General features: G+C 38.3%; 1 long non-coding RNA gene across 1 annotated transcript in view; it reads right to left on the minus strand.

Moving 5' to 3' along the window:
• Nucleotides 1-10,251: 10,251 nt before the first annotated feature.
• The window catches only part of LOC129525621 (uncharacterized), a 289,944-nt gene continuing 286,361 nt past the window's right edge, over nucleotides 10,252-13,834 (minus strand). The window contains exon 7 of the long non-coding RNA XR_010135457.1: nucleotides 10,252-10,501. This is a non-coding gene — a long non-coding RNA (uncharacterized lncRNA). The remainder of the gene's footprint in view (nucleotides 10,502-13,834) is intronic.

Below are 13,834 nucleotides of genomic sequence, written 5' to 3' on the forward strand. Positions count from 1 at the left end.
GTAAGTTGCAGGGTGGGCCAGGGGCTGAGGGCTTTGGAAGGCGGGGGAAGAGCCCGCAGCCAACCTGTTGCTGCAAAAACAAATACGGCTCTGGTATCGACTCCCTGAGGGCTCTTTGGATCCTTCAGGACAGAAATCAAGGGAGATCGCAGCAAAAAGCAAGTTTTTTGGTTTTCTTTCTTTCTTTCTTTTAATTAAAGCCTGTGCGCACAAGGGAGCTAACACCAAGAAAAAAAAAAAGTGGGCTGTTCCTCGAAGTCAGGGTGTGGGTTTCTTTTACGGGCCTCTCTCGTAAGGGGAAATAAGGAGAACTATAGACAGGGCATGTAGAGGTGGAGTTTTTCTGGTGCATGCATGGTGGTTTAACATGCTTCTTCATAGGACGTATGTATCATTAGCATCTTAAATCTCCACCTCTGGGAGCGATTTTTTGCATTAAATTAGGGAAAAGGTCACTATGAGTTGAAAGTTAAACCTAGCCGCGCATGCCAGGGCCTCGGGCAAGTCCCTGGTCCCCTAAAGCCGAAACTTCTGGTTAATAGCTTCTTGAGCTTTTCATGCTAATTGGCTGGAGTTACAGTTTGAGGAGGGGTCTCTCCTTGTTTCTTGTTTATTTCTTCGGACCACATCAAAACAGGAAAGTAGACAGCTTTCCTGTCTCAGGCTTGCCAGAATCAACCGGGCGAGAGGTTTGGCTCCCGGGAGGACTCTATCTTAGTGATCTCTCCCACTGCCCACCTCCATTTAAAAAAAAAAAAAAAAAAAAAGGGTTTTGCTGTCCATCCCCACCCCACTCCCACACACGCGAGCGCGTGCGCACACACACAAACACAAACACACACACACACACACACACAAATAACCAGAAGCCCACGTGGCGACGGGGTCTCCCTAGACACCTCTCCCAGCTCGCCTGATGGACCAAGCAGGCAGTGGCAGCGCTATGCCTACTGCTGGAGCAAATCCGACCTTGGGCTGGTTGGTTGGCGCCGGGACTGTCACTGTCGTCCTCGGGGCGGCAGCTTTGTTCAAGGGCTCTATTGGGCCTCCTCCTTTTGTGATGCTCAATTAATTATTAAGGGAAATATTCCCGAGCTGAATTATAGATATGCCTTGCACTCACTCACCTAACCGTTGCGGGCTCGGAAAAGGACACCTGGAGGGCTGCTTTTTGTTGCTGTTTGATTTTTCTTTTGTCTTTTTAAATAACCGGACACACACACACACACACAAAATCAAATTGTAATCAGTGTGAAAGAAAAAGAAGAAATGAAACCTGGAGTGGACCCTGGTTTTTCTAACGTCTTTCAGCTAGTGCAGCTTGAAATTTTGGCATGAATAAGTTTAACTGTAACCCCCTGGCCTCAACCCTGGTGGAGGAGCTGAGAGAAAGGTATCTTCATGCTGGCTCTAGAGACGTTCTTTGCCTCAATTTATTCCCTACTGCAGTTCATTCGAAGAGCAGCAAGACCGGGTTTCTCTAAAAGTGAGAACGATCATGTTCACTCGCCTCAAACCCTCTCTGGACCTCCACAATGTGATATCACTGTGCGGTTTAATACGTACCAGAAGTAAATAACTGGTAATATTTATTGTTGGCTCATTAGAAGGATATTTCTTGGGATAGTAAAAAGCAGGACTGGGACCTGTTTCCCAAAAGCAGTTTATGAGATCAATCCGGTACAGCTATGCAGTGCTTTCAGGGAGATGAAAAGTGAGATGGAATGATGTACTAAAGATGATAGTTGTATTGAAGCTTGGATATTTTAATTGAATCGTGTTTAAACTTTATGAATTATGCTTCTCTTTTGCTGTTTGTTCCTATCCCAGATAATTTTAAAGTTTTCAATGCCTGAGGACTTTAATATTTGCATTTCTTGGGTGTCGGTAATCTGAATTACTAAAATACGACAGGAATGCTGCTGAGGAAAAACTCTACTCTCAGGAGGACTTGGGCAAGGCAGGTAAGATTAACTGAGTGTCTGCCTACTACCTGGCTCTGTGCTAAGTTCTTTGAATGTATATTATGTAATTTTATTTGCATAACTAAATGCTTTTTTATGTGATAAGTACTATTATAACCACTATTTTATAGAAAAGGAAATGAAGGCTTACAATGATTAGCTAACTTGCCCAAAGGTTATATAGCTAATTATGTAGCAGAACAAGGCCTTACATATCTGACTCTGCAGTGTAGACTGACCCCGTGCTAGTGATGTAGTCTATGCCCATTTGTTCGTACAAGCTAGTGGCTGTCACAGATGCATATACAGATTATGAAGCAAGGGGATTTGTGTTATGATGGAGGTATGAGAATGTTGCTCCTTGGTGCAAAGAGTAAAGCAGCATCTAGTGTGGAGGCAGTAAGCAAGAATTCCCAAGGAAAGGAGAGCAATGTCTGAAAAATCATAAGAGTTGGAGTGGCCGCCATGGAGAATGCACAGGCACATAGTGCTGGGATGGAACAGAAGCAACTAACTGGAGCTGGAGATAGGTTAGGACCAACTGGGAAGAGCATGCCCCGTCCCAGCCTTCTCCCACCACATGCACAAACACACCCCTACCTCTTTGCCCATTTAAATAATTAATTCATAAAGCAAACAAGAAACATTCTCTTTCTCTCCTTGAAATTATCCTAGGAATTTCTAGGAACCCATAAACAGTAGCAAAAAATTCTTTGATTGAGACCAATAAAAATCTACCTTGTCTTAGTCCCCAAACCTTGTTTACTTTTTATTTTCTTTTGAAATGGGCTCTCACTCTGTCACCCAGGCTGGAGTGCAGTGGCATGATCACAGCTCACAGCAACCTCAAACTAACTGCTGGGCTCAAGGGATCCCCCTGCCTCAGCCTCCAGAGTAGCTGGGACTACAGGTATGTGTCACCATGCCCAGTTACTTTTATTTATTTATTTATTTTTAGTTTTTGTAGAGACAGGGTCTCACTATGCTGACCAGGCTGGTCTCAAACTGGCCTCAAGTTCTCCTCCTGCCTCAGCCTCCCAAAGTGCCCACCACGATTACAGGTATGAGCCACTGTGCCCAGCCCCTCTTTTCTATAAAGAGGAAAAAATTATTTTCTTGCCTTTCTTAGTCATCAACTAGTCAAAATTCTTTAAGCTCTCCACCACCAAATACACCTATTACCACAAAGAATGTATCCCTGGCTTTGAATTATCTCAGTGGTGGTACAAATGTTCCAGATCACACCGTGAAGCCTTTGCTTATATAGAAAGTGGCAGAGGCCAACAGATCATCTCTGTACAAAGCACGATAGGAAGCCCTGTGGGATACAAGCTAGGCCCATTATAAATGTTTTTGTTCTCTTTGAGGACTGTGGTCCACAGTGAATTGCAATGTTCTGTTTACTCCTCTATCTCCCCAAACATGCCTGTGATACTTCACTGAGAACAGACATTATATCCTGAGCAACTAGCATTGTACTTGACCCAGAGTAGAATGCGAATGAATAATGGAAGAGGCTTCCCTTTGCCAAGAAAGTTCAGTGAATGTGTTGTGAGAGAACTAGAAGATTGCTTTTTCACCTGCTCACCCCAGCCTCTCAACTATCTATCTCACTTTTAAAGTTCTGAAGTGATGGGCATGGGGGTGGTGAGAAGGCCTTGGAGATTTGGTTCCATGCTCCCATATACAAATTTATGGATGGGGATATTTTGATCAGCCCATCATTCCTTATAAAATGTGAGTCACTTGGCTAGTTTTTTCTTGGGTTTTTCAATGGCTGTTCACCACCACTTCCTAATCTATCTTACGCATATAGGCACTGGTCAAAACTTAAGATATCAGAAGAGCATATTTGTTTCTTACTATAATTAGTGTTTTATTCCATTTCAGCTGCTATAACAAAATAACATAAACTGGGTAGCTTATAAACAATATAAATTGATTTCTTACAGAGCTGGAGGCTGGGAAGTATAAAATTAAGATATCAGCAGATTCAATGTCTGGTGAGAGCCCATTTCCTGGTTCATAGATGGCGCCTTCTTTCTAGGTCCTTACAAAGTAGAAAAGGCAAGGCAGCTCTCTGAGGCCTCTTTTATAAGGGCACTAATCCCATTCATAAGGGCTCAGCCCTCATGGTTTCATCACCTCACCATAAATCCTATATCCTAATACCATCACTTTGGGGGTTAGGATTTCAACAGAAGAATTTAGAGAGAACACATTCAGACCATAGCAGCAACAAAACATCAACCCTGGAGAGAAAGACTGACTACTCATTCTCTGACTCTCTGATTGCAGCACGGTGCCAGGCACAATGGTGATTAAGACAGCTGCTCCCTGTTCTGTGTGGACACTTGTGTTCTGGACGGCAAGAGACAGACAAGTCAACACACTTGGGTGGTAAGACGCTGATAGAAGTCACACAAGGGACAGAAAGAAGTGGCACCTAATTGAAGTTATAGAGAAAGGTTCTCAGGGCAGAAGGAGTTCCATGGCAAAAGCTCACTGAACAACAATAGCATGTGTGAAAATAAAGAAAGATAAGCTAAGGATCCACTATGAAATGGGAAAGGGAAGCAGTGAGGGAGGACTCTGATATGCCATGCTCAAAGTAGGATCCATGAAAAAACACTGCATGATAGGATTCTCAATCCTTTCCACCTTTACACACAGGACAGATGTAGTTCATATGCAGTACACACACCCTTGAGCAAACCCAGATTAGCAACTGCAGCATTCACTAAATAGACTGAGTTGCAGGCATTTCCGGGCCTCCTAGCTGCAATGACATCACTTTCTCCTTCATTTATGAATGCATCTCAGAGGCCAAGTGGGTGAAATCGAATTGGCATAACCTTAAATAATCTCAGATTTCGCTTTCTAAATGCAGGTCTATTTAAAAATGCCCCTCTTTAATTGAAGTAACTCGGTTTTTGCAACACAACCCATATTAACACTGATACTGTGGTGCATCACTGGTGTTGAGATCCACTCCGTCAGATAGAATCATCCTTTAGCTCTTTGTTTTCCTTATATGTGCTTAGGAAATAGGGTGGTTGTGGAGATTCAGTGAAAGTGAAGTACCAATCCTGGCGCAGACAGAAATTATCCATAGCCTCATTTGCTGGCACCAATCAGGAGCAAACTTGGGGCAGAGGTGAATCAAGACAAGGTTTGGGTATGGGACGGTGTTTCAGTTCTACAGATACTACCACCGCCATGCCTTTTGCAGTAAAGTGTAATTGTTCATGTCAAAGAGTTTTCCCCAGATGTCTAAACGTGATCCTTTTTATAAAAACTAAAGATCATGGTATATCCCCTGCAAAAAAAAAATGTGTTTCAAAATCATTGGCAGCCCCTTTAAATATAGTCAACGACATTAAGTCAGGCTGGCGTCTTCTCTTGAGAGTTGACTTCTCCCCTTCCACTCCCATTTTGATTTTGATCAACACCTTCCACCTACTGCCCAAGGACAGCCATCACCAAAGCTCACAGAGAGCCTCTGTTCTCCAGCATAAGGATGTTTACATGCATTTCTACAGGCTGCCAGCATCCGAACTACTTCATCAGACCAGCATTCCTTTTGATTTGTTTAAGTGTTAGAAAAAGCTTGTCCAGCACATGCTTTTCAAAACAAGGACCATACTTGTAGGAAGGATATTCTCATGTGGAAGAAATTCCCACAGGGTACAGATCAGTTGGGAAATCTACCCAAAATTATTTCTGTAACTTGTTCACTTTTTTTCACTCCTGGCTAAAGATAGAAACAAAATTTTAGGGATTAGCCAACTGATATATTTTAAAACAAAAATTTAAAACAAACAAAGCTGAGAGTATGGGTGTCATAAGGATGCTAACTTTCAGTTTCTCATCATTGACCCTGGAGAACAGCATGTCACACATCAGATTTTATGTACACTTGAAGCTCCTCCAATTTATTTCTCAGTTAGTCTCACATATCAGCTCTTGTTCTGAATAAACACAGAGATCTTAGGCTGTCATCTCCAAAGGCTATATGGGGGTACAAACACTACCCATTTCCTTTGGATGGTTTTTAGCAAAGAGACCTTTTCTTCATTCATGTATAGGTTTAAACTTGAAAGTAAATTTATAACTTTAAATTTTTAAGTTTACAGTGAAATTTTAACTATTCATAGCAACCCTTGAAAAGAGCTATGTAAACATTTGACCAAAGCAATTGCTCTTGAATTGCTTGAGGGCCTGGAGCAAAGACCAGATCCTGGGGCTATAGGTTTTTCTCTCCAGCCTCTTGGCTGCAGAACCTGTGGCTAAGACAACTCACCTTTGTAGGCCTAAATTTTCTTGTCTGTAAAAATGAGTACTATAGCATCAGTCATATTTCACAAAATCATGAATATGGATCATATGAAAAAGTGTATGGGAAAGAATTCTACAACCATAAAAATACAACATAAATATAGGACATCATTTTAAAACAATAACCATCTGTCATGGACTGAAGACTTGTGATCACACCAAAATCCATATGTTGAAGCCCTAATTCCCAATGTTATGGTATTTGGAGATGGGGCTTTGGGGAGGTAATCGCGATTGGATGAGGTCCTGAGGGTGAAGCCCTCATGATGGGACTAGTATCCTTATAAGAAGAGATACCATTTCAGGGAGCACACAGAAGTCTCATGTGAGTATACAGCAAGACAGCAGCCACCTCAAAACCTAGAGAAGAGGCTTGAAATGAAACCTAGTATATCAGCACCTTGATCTTGTACTTCTCAGCCCCTAGAACTATAAGAACATAGATTTCTGTTGTTTAAGCCACTCAGACTGTGGTACTGGTTGAGTAGACCAAATCCAAAAATCCAAAATCCAAAATGCTTCATAATTCAAAACTTTTTGAACACTGACATGGCACTCAAAGGATGTACTCATTGGAACATTTCAGATTTTGGATTTTCAGATTAGCAATGTTCAACCAGTAAATGTAATGCAGATATTCCAAAAAACAAAAAATTCCAAAATTGGAAACGCCGCTAGTCTCAAGCATTTCAGATAAAGGATAATCACCCCATATTTTGTCTTTGCAGCCTGAGTTAAGACCCCATCAGAACTGCGTAATAGACATATAGACTGTTTTTACTAGCAAACTTTGCAATGGTATCTGAAACTCAAGAACGTGTTGGCTATAAATGGTTCTTACAGGTTCTCTTTAAAGGAATTGATAGAAAGGTTTGCAATCAACCCACCAGTGTGATAACATGATACTAAAATTTTATTAGGCCTTCATAATCTAAAACTTACTACTCAACCAACTTGGAATTTTTGGCAGTTTTTCTTTTAAAATGGCTGTAGATTACATTAGCATGAACATTCAAAATGTTAACAGTATTCATTTTTCACTCAGTCGACAAAATTTTACTGAGCATCTACTTTGTCTCAGGCATTAGTCTAAGCACTAAGCAGTAGTGATAAGTGAAGACAAGGTCCTTACTCTCAAACAAACAAGAAATTTCAGACAACAATAAATGTTACCCAGAAAATAATACACAATAATGGAGTGTTAGGGAAGGGAGTTTCAATTCTATTTGGGTAGCTAAGGAAAGTCTCACTGAGATAACAGTTGAGCTGAGGACTATATGACAAGAAAGCTTGTTCTGTGATGATCTGGGGCAGAAAAAAAAGAAAAACCATTAGGCAGAGTGATTCAAAAGTTAGTAAAGAGTAAAGGCTTTCCCAAAAGGAGCCCGGTGAATACAAAGCATCTACTGCACAATTTAATTATACCACACCACTACCTAATACACCCCATCTCTCTCTCCTTCCTTCACTTAGTACCTAATTCTAGGCTCAGTCACTCTTCTCAGTGCGGGGAAATGGATAGGAGGGCACCCCTAGGAGGTTAGAGAGATAGTCCTGGGGTTAGAGGGGAATGTTCACAGTTCTACATCTGAATACCACTCACATTTACTTAAGAGGCAGTGATGATTACTAGCCCCAGGTGTCCTGATTTGTAAATGTGGTTAAGGATTCCTTTCACTGGTCTGGTGCTGCCTGTTCTCTGAAAGGCAAGATGGGCTGCGTACTGTTATAGCTTCTGTTTTATTAAAGGTTCTTTTGGTAGCAAGGAACGGAAAGCAATTCAAGCTAGTGTATATACAACAGTGGTGAAGACTCGGATTTTACAGGAGTCCAGAAAAGAGCTGAGGAACCAAGATTCAAAGACAAAAATAGACGATTAGCCAGCCTTCTCTCACTCTCTCTCAGTCCTTCACAAACTTTCAACTTTCCAAAAGGAGGAATCTAATTGATTTAGCTGTTTGAACAAGGCCACTCAAATCACAGTTTACCAGCTTAAGTGGCCAAGTCACCTGTGTCCCAAATCAAAGTCACTCATCTGGGTCTGTGGGTGGGATGAAATTTTCTGAACAGAAGCCAACACAAGTCCAGTGCATTAATTCTGACAGCAACAAGCCCAGTTGCTTCAAAACCTTGGGAAACCCTTGGTACTTGTACTTAGACCCTCCCATGGTCATATCTAGTGTGCTTAAAATTTACACATTCCATATGAGTTTATATAAACTATTTCACAATTGAGTTACAGCAAACTAGTATACAATGTTACAATGAAATTATGTGCGGTTTCTTTTTTCTGTAATTCAGAGCTAAGAATTTCATTTTCAGAACATAAACATTTTATAGCCTCATTAAAAACTTATAGGCACAAGGCATGGCCCAGAAAGCAACCATTATCCCTGCAAAAAGTAGCTCGTTGATTACTGTCAAATACTTAAATGTACTGGCTTTTAAAGAATTGTTAGATCACCCAATAGGGTGATAAACTCCCTATGAAAAGTATCCTCACTCACTTGTTTGTGTGTGACTTATATGCTGACGTATGTGAATGCAGCCTGTGTTTATGTTGTCTGCTATGTTGTGTGTAAGCTATACTAGGAAAGCTCTGCAAATGCACCTAGAGGCTACTGTGAACGATGCACCCAAAAATAAAATCTAAAAATAACTAAGTAATAAATAACCATTTGCAGATGGGAATTGTTCTTGCAGTTTTCTAAACAACAGCAGGTTTCTTTAAGACATTATGATATTTTCCTGATATTTCATTAGCTGTACTAAATCTTCCTCCACTTAAAAGGCAGATAATTTGAATAATGCATGATAAAACTGACTGGATCCTAATTAAAGATATTTTAAAGACAATATTGAACCATTGCTTTTATCTTAGAATAATTTCATGTATGCATATTCTTCTGTGTTAGTTAAAAGCACCAAGAGAGTGATTTCTGAGAGGCAGAGCATTCCAGCAATTATTTTAGAATCTTGCATTGACAAAAATGTTAAGGGCCACTCTTCAAAGTAATATCTTGATTACTTGTTCTATTTGTTCAGGTTCATTTAGAGAGAAAAAATTCTTCAAAAGGAACAAACTAAAGCTAAAAAGTTCTCTATGGCCTTCTTTATTGCAGAAATATGTATGTGAGGAAGTTTCAGAATTTGCAGTGAGATACTTACTGAAAAATGTAAGGAGTATTAAGGATTCTTAGCAGGGTGACATACTAACCTTTACAAGACAATTAAAATAATATTAAATAAGATTTAAGATCAATATGCACAAAATTAGGTTGATATGTGATCATCTGGGAGGGTTTTTCTATCCAGGACTCATGCAAAGTATTTGGTGCAATCATTCAAGGGAGCTCCAGTTTATATGGTCTTCTGCCACCACTAATGTGTATGTACTTAGTGGCCCAGCCATGTGCTTCAAATTTAGCTCAACAGAGTCCCAGTACTAATAATATATTTAATAACATTTAATTTTCTGCTCAAGATAGTGCTCATCAAATGGTGGACTGTGGCTCTGCTTTTAAGCTAAAAGAACAGTATAGTATACTCTTCTCTCCAACTCTAAGGAAGTTATTGAATATTTCATTACTAAGTTGAATGTGATATATGAAAACATAATGATGCGACTAATTTATGTTGATATATAAATTATAGGTTAAGAGCACAGACTCTAAAATCAGAAAAAAAAATCCATCGATTACTAGCTATATGACCTTGATTAAGTTTTCTGAAGTTTTCTAACTGTAGTGTTCTCATCTGCAAGATGATAATGATGATGCCTGCTTTCTAAGGTTGTTGTGAGAATTGGATGAAATAAGTTACATGAAAGACAAAATGCAAAGGAGAATTGAGGAAATTATTTTATTTAGCCTACTACAACATGAAGAGCATCCATTAATGAGGATAGTCTCAAAGAAAAGGAAGGAACCTTGTGTTTTATGGAGGCAGATACATAAGGTGTTCACCCTGGAATCCTATGGGTGTTATAGGACAGATGATACGAAGAAGGATGGAGGTGGGCGTTAACTTGAAATATGGTGGAACAGGGTGGTCCTTTGTGGCTTTTCTTCTTATGGCTCTTTTCTGGGAACACAGAGCTCAGATAAACTCCAACATTGTCAGTCTTTTCCTTTTGTTCAAGACAAATGAATGTCATTCTTCACTCAACATTCAACAACTCAGAAGCAATAATAAGCATCCTAGATGGGGTGAGGCAGGGTTAAAGAAATAGTCTCAATGGTTCTTATTGGCATTGTTACTATAAAACTAGTTGAACCGGTCAGTTGTTTTAGAGGTCTGAGGTGAGGCATCTTAAAAGAGTGATGCCTAAACTAGAAAAGAGAAAATATTAGTAAAATAGGTGGCACTAAAAAGTCAGTTATTGAACCTAAGAGTAATCAGTGCAGCAGATTCTAAGAGGTTGCTGGCAGAAATCTTATGGTTATGCAATACCATTGGTTAAGTGTCTTGAAGGTCTTCAGCTAGAATGTGCATGTTCTTGGTGATATTGTCCACAGCCTTGCTTACTTTTCATAGTCTATGTGAAAATCCATGGTTTTCTTAAATAATCAAGGATATAATAAAGCAGCACAAACCATAGGTTAGTCTGTTAAGGCCTAAACAGAATCTTTGCTATTGAGGTAGATTACACAGATGCTAAGGAATAACCGTTTATTTTCTCTTATGAAGAGCAGACCAGTAATTTTAAAAATGCTACTTTAATGGAGAAAACTAAGTGCTAGTTTTGCAACAGTATAATCTTTGATAGAATATTCTTTTTAAAAATGTTATAAATAAATCAAACTTTAGCCAACTTTGGCTATGACAAATAAAATTCCTTTTCCAAAAGTCTTTTATACCTTTTTATAGCCATATATATCCTTACAGCACAACTCTTCAAAGTGGTGAAAATGAACATGTTCATTAACAAATCCAAAAATATATAGCTTCTTTATAGCATATAAAAGTAAAAATAAAAAGCATACAAACTTAAAACTAAAATAAGTAATTGTTTTCATATGTTACTTAGAAATAATCTAGGAATCTAACAAGTAGCCCATAAGTAACTCAATTTATTATCAATTCAAGGTTTTAAGCTACCTAAAGATTTTGGAAATTATCTTCAAGCTAGCATACTAAAAAGTATAATTGCTAATGAAATAAAGTTTTGTTCAATTGGTAAACACAAATAATTATTCAATTTGGTAAATACAAATTTATATTTTTATGACTTAAACACTAAGTAGAAGAAATATTAGCATAGTTACCAGTAAACCTGTAAAAGTTTAGGGAAAACATAACCAAGTAAAATAAAAATCTACATGAGTATTATAGTTAACATTGATAAATTACATAAAACATGGCTGTTTTATTAAACTAAAAATATTAATGTCTCATTGGTAAAGCTTTGCCTAAATTATATGAGCTTGAAACCTTAAAACTTTTCTGAGTTAGTTTTTAGAAGGACATTTTTAAAATTTAGCAAACTGAAAGTCTTAGAATTTCTGGCAATTTTAGGAAGATTCCATTTATGAGCAATAATTTACCTCTAAGCCAATTAGAATAGAACTTTAAGAGATTTTATAATCAAATTTGGTAAAACCATCTAGAAGCAGGAAAATATTATACTCTCATACAATGAGAGGTAAAAGCCTTTCTGAAATACAGACATAAGCGTATAAAGAGAGAGAAAAAGTTTATAGCCTCAACTCTAAAATTCAGTCATGGGTCAAGCATAAACACAGAAATACAAAGCTCACTAGTCCATGTTAAAGAGCTATTCTCATCTCAGTGGGTACAAGCTCTTGATTGATTTGTCCTCGAAACTGACATGTAGGCAAACACAAAAGACTAACACACTAGAGTTTCTAACATCTTTCACCCAACAAAGACAAGATCTCTATAAATCATTCATTTCTTTACAGAGATTAGCAAATGCTCAGACCACAAAATCAAAATAAGTGGGCACCAGAAATCAAGTGAATATCCAAAAAAGAAACAAAATCAAATCATTACCATGCTACTGGTAGACAAGAGCCCACATCACAGGACCAAAAGTCGGAATCATCACTGGGTCCTGAGTCCCAGATCAGCAGTCAGGAGTGGACCACAAACCACTCCAAGAGGCCTTACCTAAGAAGAGTAAGCAGGTACTCCCAAGACAAGGGCTGATCATATCCTGGTTATGGCACTAAACTGAGAAAGACAAGTGTACCAAATAAGTGATTTTATTTAGACTACTGCAGTAGAGAGAATATTCATTAATGAGGAACATCTCAAAGAAAAGGAAGGGGGTCTGGGGTTTTTTTAAAGACAGATAAGCAAGAGAGCCATCCAGGAGTTTTCGGAGTAATGAGGAAGGATGGAGGTGGGTCTTAGCTTGAAATACACCAGCTCAGGGTGATCCTTATAGGGTAGGAGGATTTCTTCAACATTGCTGCTTTCTGGGAGCAAAGGACTCAAAATTCAACATCGTCACATTGTCAGCTATATAAAATGTTTGTTCATAAAGAACAAAGTATTGGCAGTTGTTAGAGAGGGCAGCACACTTTGCAGTACACTTTTTATATTCTAACTGCCTAGGAGCAAATCCTGACTATTGTTCACTAGCTATATGACTTTGGGAAAATATACAATCTCTGATTCTTATTTTTCTTACCAGTTCATTGGGCATTAAAACAGTAGCTTCACCATAAAGCTGTTGTGAAGATCAAATGCAGTAAAGATGAAAAATTCTGAGACCATAAGCTGGTGAGCTGTCATCAACAATACTATTATCATCACCAGTTAGAACCAAATGAATGCCATAAGAAAGGAGATAATTGTTCTATTCCTAAAATCTATTTGACAAAGTAAACATTTTTATAACACAATGACTCACTTTTTTTATTTGCCAGGTTAGTTTGGTAATTTTAATAGAAATTTTTGATAACTCTTAACTAAATATTTTGATCATTTCATTAAGATGGGGGAATTTTTAATTTGTTTCTTCAAAAGAAATCTTTTTATTGCAGAGTAAATGGAAGATAAAATAATTAATTGAATATTAACAAAATAAAATTCAGAGAAAACTAAATGGTATTTCTCTCTGTTAACATCCATAATTCTGGTTTTTTCTACCCTATCTGATGCAAACTACCAAGACAACTGTCTGAGGATGGTTTGAAAAAAAAATGTATTTTAAATCTTACCATCTTCTGTTTCTTTGGATGAGTGAAATAAATGGAAAGGAAATCTCACCAGATCAGAGTTTATGTGGACATGGTACTGTGAGAGCAAAGGTTTTGCTATTGAAGAATAGCAAATAAAACAGGCCTATAAATTCCTTGACAATCATGTTAATTATCTTCCTCTACCTGGACTTTAGAGTGCTTTGTCACAGGTTAAGTCTACACCTTTTTCAGTTCTCAGTCTTCCACTGATGCTAGTAATGCTCTCTAATTAATGACCTTTACAATATCAAGGAGGAAAATAATTTATGCTGAATTTCTTGACTGTCTACCTGTGACGAAGAAAAGTTTACAAAAGATGGG

The sequence above is a fragment of the Gorilla gorilla genome, chromosome 9, assembly GCF_029281585.2.
Source record: "Gorilla gorilla gorilla isolate KB3781 chromosome 9, NHGRI_mGorGor1-v2.1_pri, whole genome shotgun sequence".
Classification (NCBI taxonomy): domain Eukaryota; kingdom Metazoa; phylum Chordata; class Mammalia; order Primates; family Hominidae; genus Gorilla; species Gorilla gorilla.